At 48.6% G+C, this 12,356-nt stretch overlaps 1 protein-coding gene across 6 annotated transcripts in view; it reads left to right on the top strand.

The window, feature by feature from the left end:
- Positions 1–12,356, top strand: part of LOC138181447 (A-kinase anchor protein 200) — a 61,531-nt gene that overhangs the window by 11,597 nt on the left and 37,578 nt on the right. The window contains exons 1-2 of one of the 6 annotated variants that reach the window (XM_069116242.1): positions 11,020–11,499; positions 12,261–12,337. The exons of 1 other annotated variant lie outside the window; for it this stretch is intronic. The gene's annotated coding sequence lies outside the window, so the exon portion shown is untranslated. Of the gene's footprint in view, positions 1–11,019; positions 11,500–11,934; positions 12,338–12,356 lie in introns of those variants that run through there. 4 more of the 6 variants (XM_069116241.1, XM_069116240.1, XM_069116245.1 and 1 more) reach the window with 4 other exon arrangements.

Genomic DNA, 12,356 nt, shown 5'->3' with positions numbered 1-12,356 from the left:
CTTCTCCTCTCTTTTCGTCTCTCTCGCTCTCTTCCTCTTGCGGTTATACTTTTAGCAGCGCTATGGTTTACGATTTATGCTTATTCTGCTCTAGTGGTTTGCTAATTTGGAACAGACCAACGTGTTTGGTTCCTGTGGCCTAGGTCAGTTATTCTCGGTACTTGTCTAATTCGTCGAGATCAATTCGACGCGAGTTTCGTTCACTAAAGCGGTATGTCGTCGTGATCGAAAGAGATCCTGGGCGCAATCGTTACTGAGAATCATTATCGAGTATTAATTATTAGTTACAGCGTTGATTATCAGAATTTCACCGAACATTTAAAGCCGACGTCGTACTTATAAAGTAAAAAGCTAATTAGCAAAGTTGGAACAGAAGTTTTAGTTGACGGGTGAGATCAGACGGTGTCCAACTCAGCTTTCTCGGAGCAGCACCACGAGCGTGGTTGAGTTCGCATGACTAGGAAGTCTTTTTCTCCAAGTTGTTGTTCGTTCCGAGAACTTCCCAGCCAGAGATTAGGTAATCACGGATGAATTGGTATCCGAACTCGGCGTGTAATTCAAAGCGTAATCTTGTTTCGAGCTTTGTTCGTCCGTAATACATAGTTGGAAGACGTCTTGTAGAAAGACGGATGTCTCGGAGGATTGCAGTCTCTCTCGCTTCGACTATTGCCGTAACTAAGAAAGCGGATCAAACGCGAGAAATTGTAATTTAACACGGTGACGTATCCCCGCTCCTTTTTAAAGTATGTAATATGGTAGAAATGTCATTCCAACGGAGATAGAATGGCTTAAAGATCGAAACGCAGGGAACTCGATAGATTTCAGTGTCGTGTACATACGTCTTTCGAACATCGTGGGAGACTGCGTAATATTCAACGAGTGGAGGAACGATCTCTCCCTTTTAAAAGACGTGATCCAACGACGAGCGGAGATCATCTTTGCAGATTAAGCCAAAAGAGGATCGTGAGTGTCGAGTATCGTCTCGTAAAGGTCTCGTGGATTTTTCTGTCGGAGCCAGCTCTCTATGCTCGCTGCTACGAGCGTACGTTAGACACGCGTTACGAAGCGAAATATTTCAAAATCTTTCTCGTCCCGGTGGTGAGTCGAGGCAACTTTAACAACCTGATCGGTAAAATGCATAAAACAACCAGCGGACGGCTGCTGTTCTCGACCGTGGCACGTTGACCACCTTTGTGGTAACGTTATACCGAAGCCAAAGAATACCGGAACAGTGGAGGGATGTCGAACCGAAACTTCTGCCAACGAAGATTTCGCGATCGATCCGCTCTTTCTTTCCCTGGTTCGTTCCAAAAACGAGTTCAAAGTTTACCGAGTACGTACTATTTACAGCCGCTTATCGAAACCCTTGAGCTCGAGTACTGGATAGTGGGAAACTTTGCTTAGCCTCGCATTATCATCTTCAAACATACAAACACTTTCGTATATATTTACATTTTAAGTAGAAGCGACAGGGATGAACGATCGTAGAAACCCCCGCGGAGAGAGATCACGATGACATTGGATTTCGTTCGTGGATATCCGTCGATCTTTGAATTTTGTCTGTAACGCGTTCGCGACATGCTCGCAGTCGTACTTTTGCCTTCGATGTTTGAGACAGATAAACGAGGGGGGACAGAATCGATAATGTGACTGGCCAGAGTTCGCAGGGCTTTCTAATGTCCCATGCTATCCACTCTAGTAGAGACAATAAGGAATCGCGTTAACGGTGATAGCACGCGTACGGCGACCTTGTCTGATTTTTTCGTCTCCACCCTCTCCCGTGTCCCCTTTCTCTTGGTGTCTCGTACACCGAGAATGTATGTTCGGCTTCCACCACGATATAAGGATTATAAATAACGCCATTGGGGAAAGCGTTTGTCCTTGGATATCATACGAGAATCGTGTACGTATGTACCGGCGCAAACGTCGGGAGGGGGAGGTCCCTCTTCTATACAAAGTTGATTGTCCGGCCTTGAATCTGCGGCCAGATGTGCTACGAGCGCCCTGTCTCTCGTACACGCGCGTACCTCCAGCCTGTATTCTCGTCCAGATTCGTCCCAAAAACCTGTTGTGCTGGTATCCGAAAATCTCGATCGCTTTGACAAACGAGACGAAACGAGACGAAATTGGACAGAGGAAAACGCAACAGCCACGGAAAATTTTTCATTCTGAAAGATATTTGATCGATAAATGAAAACGTTTGAGAGAATAGCGTCGTCGGTACTATATTAGTTAATTCAAGAATGGAGTCATCGTTGGTAAGAGACATTCATGGTCTCTCTAGATTTTGGTTCTTTAATGAGTCAGCCGGTGATTGTTTCACGAAACCGAAGCGGCCCAACCCAGTGTCCTTCGCCATTCCTGCCAGTATCTCCCCTAAATACGCTGTCTCCTGGCCGTGTCCCTCTGCATAGGGATAAGCTTCGAGCCATGGGGTTGGTCGTGTCGGCTTAGAATATTGTGGGGGTGGCTACCGGTGGAGAGAACCCCATGAATCATCCGACGTACAATCAATACGAAAGCACCGACCCTCCTAGCGCACCGTCGCGACGCCGAAGCGATGGAAACACGTAGTTTGCCACGTATCAGCTTGCCACAGGGTGCTGGACGTTCTCATGCTGCCACCGCGAAAAGCGGCCAAAGGATAACCCTCGCGGCGAATCTTCGCCTTTCCGTCTATGCGAATTTTCGACTTTCCCTCGGGCGATCGTTGTATCGATCGCACCGATGCAATCTAACATGATACGTAGTTGCTGGTCGTGCGGTCGACAATTGCCTAACGTATGGTATTTTTCCTGGAGAATGGCTCGCGGCAGCATTAGCGATAACTTTGGCGTCGTTCAACGGCCATTCGTCGCCAGCCCCTCATAAGAATTTATGGAATGCTTTGGAAAACAAGGAATCGGAGCCAAGTCGTTTAGATACTCGAAGACTTGGATAGCTGATGGCCGATACTCGAGGTTTTAGATTAGGAAATTAGTCGTTGAACCGTGACAAAATCCAGCGAAAGAATGCTTTAGTTTTCTGATCCACGATTAGATAAAAGGTACAAAGTCACGTTATCAACGCTGCAAAGTTTCAAGCCTTATACGCATGTATTGGTGAAAGCAGCGTATATTGGAATTTCGTCGGATATGACCGAAAGATTTCGAGGCTTCCGCGCCACGGATAAACGATTTTGCTAGAAGAGAACGAGACACCGCACGGTCTGGTCCGCGGCCGAGTCGTTTATTGCACTTCGAGCCATCCTGCCAGATAAAGTAAACCGCTCGAATCTCCACCATTTTTATTATCCCGCGTGGTTTCAAAACGCGTTCGAGGAGTCGTTCGACTATGTCGTTTAACTTGTGTTATTGAATTCGAAACGAGCGAGCACGTCGACCGTCGAGCGAAATTATTTTTCTTGGCAAGAAATCGCAGGTGCGCGTCGCCTTCTTACTTTAAACGAATCACCGTGTTGAAACGATGGAATTTCCGATATTCCCTCTTCCCTTTGTAACCGCGTGTTTTCAATTGAGAATTCACCACAGCCGACCAATCTGCTTTTTTCCTTCTCGCGGATTCCAATCTAGTTTTTGCGATCCGTCTCATCGATATTCCAGGCTAGATTTTAACGAGTTTGTTTTCCTCGCGGTAAATGCTCGTTTCCGTTTGTCCCGTTCATGTACGCTTGCCTACGACGAAATACGAATCACGGTACCATCGGTCTTCGCCGCTAGAACTCGTACGATGCTACTAATTGCTTGAAGAATGGCATAGAATGAATTAAACGACCCGACAAAATGCGGCCATTCAGTTTCACTTACGGTCAAGATGCGTGGCGTTGCTCGTTTCTTCTGTGGCACGACGCCACGTTTTACAATATTCACATATTCTTCCGTTCGATACGTACGAAACGAGTGATCGATCCCTCGAACCGTTCCCTTTTTTCATCGCCGGTCGCGTCGTGCCTAAAACAATGGACACTTTCGGTTATTTAAAAATGCACACGCATCTGTCTAACTTTTTTGACGCATTCGTTCGTACGCGTTTCACGCTGAAAAACACGGTGCACCGCTTTAAATTAAAATGGACGTTATTTAAATGGACGACTTTACATCTGTCCCTTGCGCACCACCTGGTAGACCATTTAAATCAATGACGCCTAACATTCGACATTACTTAAAATCTTTGGATACTAAAAAAAATTATCTCCTTTCTGTGAATCTTTTTTCATTGTTAAAATTCTTAGAGCGTAATTTACGCACGCAGGCGACGCCGCGACGCCGGCTCCTGGAATTAATTGCACGCGATAAGAGAGTTATGTCGGCTTTTCCAAATGCTTTTCTTCCACGCGAATCAACCCCTAATATAATTGACGCGTCGACTGTCGGGCTCGTGCTTGTTTTCAAAAGCCGAGTCACGACTTTTGATCACCTTTATCCTCTGTAATTAGAGACACGACGTTTCCTCCTCTTTAAAAACGTACAAAGCTCGTTAAAATTTGAAGCCACAGTTTTAGAAACGGTACTTCCGAGTATATTAACTTTCTCTACTATACTAACTTCCGAGGTACTAACGTGCAATTCGCTTTGTCTATGGGATCTCGTCGTTGTCGTCGAGTTTCGTTAGATCAGCGAAATGCTCGTGGTAGGATGGAAACGTTTCCTCGAATGTAGCGACTTGGTTCCTGGTTTCGACGTAAACTTTTATATCGGGATGGGTCTAGGTACGAGCTTCGCCACCCTCTCGTTCGCAAATCGCTTGAATCGTCGTAGACGCGAGTACGTGAGTGGACTCGAGTCTTGCACGTAACTGGTACACCCTATATAAGATCGTAGTCACGTTCCACGTGTACGAGTCTCGTGGTGCTCGCGTGGTGCGTGCACTTATGAATGAAATCAACATCGAGGACCGTTTCGTGACGCTTAATTAGAACTTAATTGCTGCGAGACTGGTGATTTACCGCCTTGCTGAAACAACAACGACGGCTCTACCCATCGGCCACAATAAACGACGTATCATTAGCCTTTTAGGTAAAGTCGTGGCTTGAAAATTACGTTCGGCCGTGTTACACACGTGGATAGGTGATTACTCCGCCAGCGAGACAAAGTCCGTTGTTGCTCGAATTCATCGAGGAAGTAAAGGTGTTTCGGACTTTAATTATGCGTGCGCTGCGTGCATTCCATCGTACACTCGCACGTGCTTCGCATTTCAGATGGAGAGAGTTGGATCGAGCGCGTAAAGAATTTACGGAGCAATTGTGGCACGGCAAACAATCGCCCTCGTTTCTCCTCGAGAGTAAAATCTGCAACGATTAATGTACTTAGAACACAGTGATCGTGCCCGGAATCGCGTACGAGAGATGTTGCGAGGTCCGATGCGAGGACGATCTCTAGGAGACGAAATGGTCATGCATATTCGCTGAAAAATTCATCGACTATGCGTCGACGTTCGTGATGCGAATGCGCCAAAGAAGGACGTTTAAAAATTTACTTTCGCTCGACGTGGCTGACGAACGCGGGAGTGCACCGACGACGAATCAAGCCTGCATCGTCGAAGGTCGAACTCTCGATTGGGGATGACAGATAGGTTGGCGGCACACGGTGACGACGATACTTTGCACGTGCGAGGAAGGAGATATCGATGGTCGGTTTCGAGAGGACAAAAGTTTCGACGGGAAGCGAACGTGCGTTTCCCGGGATGGTATGTGCGCGCACGAGTTGGCTCGCGTATTTGTACGAGCGCATTCCGCGTGTACGTGCACCGGTTTTCGTTGAGCAGCGACGACGTGTGCTCGATCCACGTCCGTCTCGATACGGAGTTGTAGGTTTTCGCGTGTACATGCCGAGGCGCACGATCCTGAAAATAATTTCGGGCGCCAGCCGTCCAGAGTTCCGACGGATGCGAGGGATTCGTGCGAGTGATGAACTTTTATTCGGAAGTGGAGGTTTAACCGTATTAAAATGGCAGGTCAGAGCCGGGCTCGGCACTCGATGTCTACATGATTCGTGAGTGCGTGGACCGTGTGTTTAAGGTCGCCGGAACCGGCGTCGAATAATATAATATTTAGCGGTCGTTGGTGCTTTGAAGTCACGAATGTCCTCCGCCCGGACTGATTCGTAATTTATGACCCGATTCAATGGAACGATTCTGGATCGTCCGTGATTGGGATATGAGTAATTACGTCGTTGATTTCCTTTCTGATCGAATCAGCTCGTCAGGCCCTGCATGTTCGCGCGTCCTTCGATTATGCGATGGAAAGAAAAATTCGTTGGCGGAGAGAGCATAGTACGCGGCGATAGGTTTGTGCCGGGGGTAATTTTTCTTACACACACGGTGTTGATGCGTCGCGTTAAACGCGATTAAGTAACGCGATAAAGTAGTCCGAACAAATAGCATCGTGTTCGATTCACCGTGGTGCGAGTAAATATTTGTGCCTGAAATGGCCAATGGAGAGCTTGCAGAAAATGCTCGGTGAATTTCTAACGTCTTTACACGACGCACACATGATTTGTCTTTATCTACGTGATATCTTGACAGAGTGTGTACGTTAGATCGAAACTCGTGTTTAACGATATGTATCGCGTTCTAACGGTTTGTTCAGTTATCGTTTTTCGAAAACGTGCAGTGTACCTACGTTGTTTAACTTCTCGTCATCGCGTCACACGCGAAATCGTTTGGAGGGGAATGGTCGCGCAAAGGCTGGCAAAAAGTAATTTCGTCCGTGAAGAATCGCGGATAAAAGAAAGCAGAAGATGCACTCTTGGATCGGCCACCTACGTTGACGCTGACGAACCAACGCGTGTCGAGCAAATCGGCCAGTGTCAAGCGAATCCGCGGCAAAAAGCTTTCTAAATCTAACAGTGACGACGAAGAACGGATGCGCGATAGAGCTTGCTGGCATCGAATCAGCGACAGGCAACACGGCCTTGTGCTCAATTGCATTTTCGTCGAATTACAATTCGCGTGATATTTCATCTGGTCGTTGACCTCGCGCGGCATCGAAATGCGTGGGCGTTCATTCATTGGCCAAGAAAGCTTGAACGTGTCCGAAGTATGTACCTGTGCCATTTGGCATCGTGTCATAGATACACGTCGTACATCTTCATTAATTGGCGCCTCGAATAGCACGTGTCTACGCAACCGACTACATACCTTTTACACTCGATTCACTCGAGCCACCGTCGACGCGTTTTAATTGGTTCATTTCGAGCTTCGTTGAACTCGTTCGTCGGAAGGTTGAACGCATCGACACGATCGCGTAATGCTTCGATTAACAGCTAAACTAAATCTTCTATCCAAGTAATCTTATCCTCTGAATTGTCAAATTGTCGCGATTAATCGAAGTGAGATCGAAACAGTTCATGACTCGACGTAAGTATATATATATATGTACGTCAAAGCTCGATAGACGATCGGATTTTCAAGTATGTATGTACGTCAGTACGCGACATTCTTCGAGTAGTACGTTCACACAAACGTTGTCGTAGTCAGCGACTAAGGTGGAGCTTCCGTTTCCGGCAATGAACGTGCCGTATAGGAGAATCAACACCGTCTATTACACGCTATATTCGTACGCAGCTCCCGGAGTCGCCTTTTTCCGCTGGAAGGCAACGTATTCCTTCGCTCGTCGAACGTTCACTATACATTTCGGACGTTTCGTCGCGCGCTGCTTTCACCGAAATATTCTTGGAATATCTACGCACGATTTAGAGCGCCCATGTTAATTAAGTGCTTTCTTGTTCTAATCTTTTTCCCCGTGTCTAGAAGATTTATCTTTTTCGTAAAAGTTTTAGAAATGAACTATGTTCTTTATGTTCAGGGAGGAACGAATTACGAGAACGTTTACTCCACGACCATTAGCTGCTACTTTATTAATTTAAGAGGTATAATAGTGGTCCCAGTCAAGACACAAAGGTTAACGTTCCTCGTGCATTTCGGTCGGAAATGCGCCGCGGCCTACTCTTTCTTTTTTCCTTTCTTCTTGGCTGCTTCCGTTTAGGAGATCGTGTAGGAGAAAGCTCCCTCACAAAGAGGTCGTTAATAAGTGAAGAATATCGTTGGTTCGAAGTTCGTACTTTCGGTACACGTTGCCGCGAAGGAAACGACCGTGTTCTCCGAAGCAGCGCAATTCTTCGTAAGCACTATAATCGATAGAGCGTACGCGCAATCTCGCGTGCACGTAGACACGCGGCATTATCGCCGCGTATCATGGAAATCGCTTCTCCGTTCGCCATATGCTCGCCGGTGTACCGTTGTCGAGTCTCCTTAGAGAGAGCCGGTTTTCATTTCCTGCCGCCACGAAAGAATGGCTAGCCTCCGTCGATAGCCACTCTCTCCACCTCTTTTTGCATACTCTCGATGCCGGGTGTCGTTATTTTATTTTTCCGCGCATTCTCGAAGACCCGAGAGCTCGCAGAGACGCATCCGCCGTGCCGGCCAAGAGTTTCTCGTCGCGGCGAATTAACGCGTGTCGAGCGACGTTGTTAACATCGCCACGGAGAATCAGTTAGGAGCGCGACTTCGCGTTCAACGATTTTCAGAGCGCAAACGTTGCGGTAATAGCTCGCCGGAGCTAAAAGGAGCGAAGAAATGAAAAGGAACTGACGATGAAAGATTCGCTGCTCTTTACTTAACGGGCGTACTAGCCGTTTAAGCACGGTGACCATTCATGGAGAAAACGATCGCCTTGGGAACAGGCCCAGAGATCAAAGAAATCTCGTGACGACGTTCAACCGACCACGGGCACATTGTTCGTCGATAAGGATATCATTCTGGAAACTGTGATTCGTCATTGTCGCGTCTCTAATTGGGTTAATGTGTTTCGTAGCGAGGTCTCTCTTCGGCTTGGAAGCAATGCCAATTATCAGCGGCGGTGATGTCGTGACAGATCGTTGTGTTATTTATTCGTTCGATGGGACGAACGGGCCAATGTTGAGAAGAGAAAAAGAAAGGTAATTCATCCGATCAAGGAGATAATAAACGCTAAGTAGAGCATTCGGACAAGTGGGATTATTCGGGTCGTGTCGTTAATCGAATTTATTATTCGGCGATGACATCGTCGGTACCACTGGGTTGTTCGATTAACGAAAAGCGTAGAATCAGCCGATACCGGAAGATAGATTTTAATTATTTGTTGGCGTGCCCCGCGCACGTCAGATTGCGCTCTAATAGGAAGCTGCATTCGGGCAACCGTGCGCGCTCCTAAAATCGATTTCCATTAATTCGAGGAAAGCCATTATATTCCGGTCTGAGAATATATGTATAGCCGAATATCTCCGCGCTACCCGTTATGTCATTCGGAGTGGTTTCAACGCGAATACCTTCCGCGCGATATTACCTTGTCTATAGCGTGATCGCTTCTGCCTATTAACTCGCGGCAACAGCAGCAACGCTCCGATCGGGCCGGCATCGTTACGAGCAATTCGTAGCGTTACGGTTTCCTCGTTTCGAGTGAGTAACCTCGCGGTCGGTTCTAGAACCGTTCGACAAATTACGTATATCTTTTCTCGTTCTTTATCGCGCGTTTTGCCACCATCTCTGTCATGGATCGTTGCTCGAATATTTCGGCCCCGTATTTATCGGCAGCTCGAGGTCGAAAGGATCGAAATGGACAATTAGGTTCTCCTTCGTGGAAAAGAAAGCGTTTATCCGGTTATTGTTTGACGTGTACAAAAGTGTCCTCGACACGGAATGCTCGGTTGCATCGAGTTAATGAGCGTATACAGTAGTATGCACACTGAAGAATTCGATACCTAGAGCTCGGAGGAACTGGTCATCGATAACCGATATCCGCTGAACGAAACACGGGGGCATAGATTGTCGCGAATTGAGACGGATCGGGGCTTACGCATACCGCGCAGGGATTAGCTTTTCTTCGGACCGTGGTCGGTTTCGCGTAGCTGGCACGTCGCGGCGTACGGGGAAATCGATAAATATCCGCGTGATTTCAAAGTTCGCCAGACGGTATGGGTGGTCGCGTCGTTCGGAAATCGATGCGACGACATAGCTGCGTCGAGGAACCGCGGGGGGCAGGGATTTTACGTGCTCGTTGTGGAAAAGCGACGGGACGCGACGCATCGAAGTCTCTGAAGGACAAGAGAGAGAGAGTTGAACGTTTGGCCTGCCGGTGTCTAGTCGGAATTCCTAAATTCCGGACGCGGCGAATTGTTATCTAACTTGTTGGGCTTGGGTCGAGAGTGGTCGGTGTCGGTGTCGAGAGCGTTCCTCTGGTGCCGCTTTTCGCATTAGTCACCGCGACGACAGGCGAAAGGCGGCTTCGTAGTCGTAGTCGTAGTTGTAGGCGAGAGCAGCGGCAGCAGGTATACGCGTATTTTGTTTCGCTCGAACGACCACCGTAGTTGTCTATAAACAACCAACGATTTCCAGGTAGAATGCGCTACAATCGCTGGAGATTATGAGACAGCGGCACCTCTACGGATAATCTTACGACTTACGACTCTAATTGCTTTGGGGAAAAAAGAAAAAAAAAGGAAGACGATAAGAAGGATCGCGTGGTATAGTATACTGTGAGCGACGTGCCATTCGTTTAATCGTACGAATTCGCGATTCTTCGGTTGTCGCTTGACTTTCGCGAATCGATTTCCTCCCACTTGTTAAATTCGGTCGAAACGCGTTACGGTAGGTCGTTCACCGAGTACTGCTGCTCATATCCAAACACCTCAGTCCGCGTATCTGGTCGTTAGAAAAGCTCCGTCGAAAAAAGTTCATATATTGCGATTGAATGACATCGATTAGCGAGCGATCGAGAATCGGTGAATTTTCGAGGGAGTACTTTGGCTACGGGGGAAAGAGTTGACCCTGAAAATGTGTAAATTCTATTGTGGAGCGAAACGTTGGTCGTGGTTGGAGATAGGGAGCCCTCCGTGACAGGACCCCGCCCTGGAGTCGAACCCCCCATACCCCGATGTTCTTAGCGAGCTCGAGGCAGGGCTGCCACCATCCGAACCGAGTCCCGGGGTGCCGGGCTCAGCCGATACGTTCCTGCCTCCCGTCTATCCCGGAGCTCATTCTTTCTCTAACCGTCGAGCAGTGCGGAGCGCAGTAAAACGAAGCGGCGCTCGGTTGTTCGAGAGTGAACGTATACGCTAACGTGGACTCGAGTAGCAAACGCGAACATAACGAGCTGAGCACGCGCGTTCGCGCGGATCAAAAGTACTCGCGACGAGGAATCGAAGAAGAAAGAGATCGTTACACGCGGTGTTCGTTGGGCGATTTTTACCAGTTTGTGCGCGTTGGTCGAGCCCTCCCCACGCACGACTTCCTCGGGACAAAGAAAGAGAGAAGGTACACGAACGCTGCCGAAACTCCGTTCGGCGGGAACAAAGGAACGGCGGTACCGAGACGAATCGTCGTCGAGAGATCGGAGCAGAGAGAGGAAACGTAAAACGATCGATCGTTAGCTGCGGCTCCACGTAGTCCGGGGGTTCGCGATTATCGTCCTGTGCCCTGTGCCTGCCGATTGGTCGTCCTCGTCACGCTTCTATCGTACCTGGGGTGAGTTTCGCATCGCGATTAAGCCTGTCTATCGTGTTCATCGACGACTTCTTCGCCGTTCGAATCGTTGGAAAGGTGAAACCGGTGTTGTATCGTTGTTGGTCCGATGGTACGTGCATAATACCGGCTTGTGGTTTACAAGTTGAAGTGTTGTACGCGCACGAGCTACGAGAAAACGTCGGGAGAGATTTTCGAAGCAGAAGAGCACGAAAGAGAAGGAAAAGGAAAGGACAGGATAAAGGAAAAGGGGGAAGGAAGAAAGAAAGAGTGAAGGCGCGCGCGCGCGCGCATACACACATACACGCACACGTACGCACACGTTCGAGGGAGAGAGAAAAAGAAGGAAAGAGCGAGCTACTAGCGAGCGAGAGCGAACGAGCGAGCAATACGTTGGTGACAGAAAGACGGTCGGACGGACAGACGGACCGACAGACGGACGCCGCTTCCCCTCCGCTTCTCGGCAGTCGGTCGCGCGTTACCGAGCCAAGTGGATGAGTTCGCGAACGCGCTCCTGCTAAAAGCTTCTGCTTGCTGTTTGTGCCTGACCGTAGGCGACTTCGGTGTTCCGTTTCCCTTTGCTTCTACCGAGCAAGCATTTCCTCGTGTGTCTCTGCCATCGTGCTCGGCTACTTCTCTTCACCTCTCGTACTCTCGTGTCTGTCTAGACGCCACGCATCGTGCTACACGCCCGCCACCGTCACTGCCGCCGCCACCTCGCCTCTACCTCTCGGAATAATATATCCAGTGTGTTTCTTGTGCAGAGCACTGGCGAGGGACGCTTCTTCACGAGAAAAGTTTCGCCTCGTCGCGCCACTTACGTCGCCCTCGACTACCGGAGGTGAGTACCAACCACCCCG

The sequence above is a fragment of the Bombus flavifrons genome, chromosome 7, assembly GCF_040668555.2.
Source record: "Bombus flavifrons isolate JBK064 chromosome 7, iyBomFlav1_principal, whole genome shotgun sequence".
Lineage (NCBI taxonomy): Eukaryota > Metazoa > Arthropoda > Insecta > Hymenoptera > Apidae > Bombus > Bombus flavifrons.
Note: the sequence above shows the minus strand (reverse complement) of the source record. Positions and strands in the feature narration are given on the sequence as shown.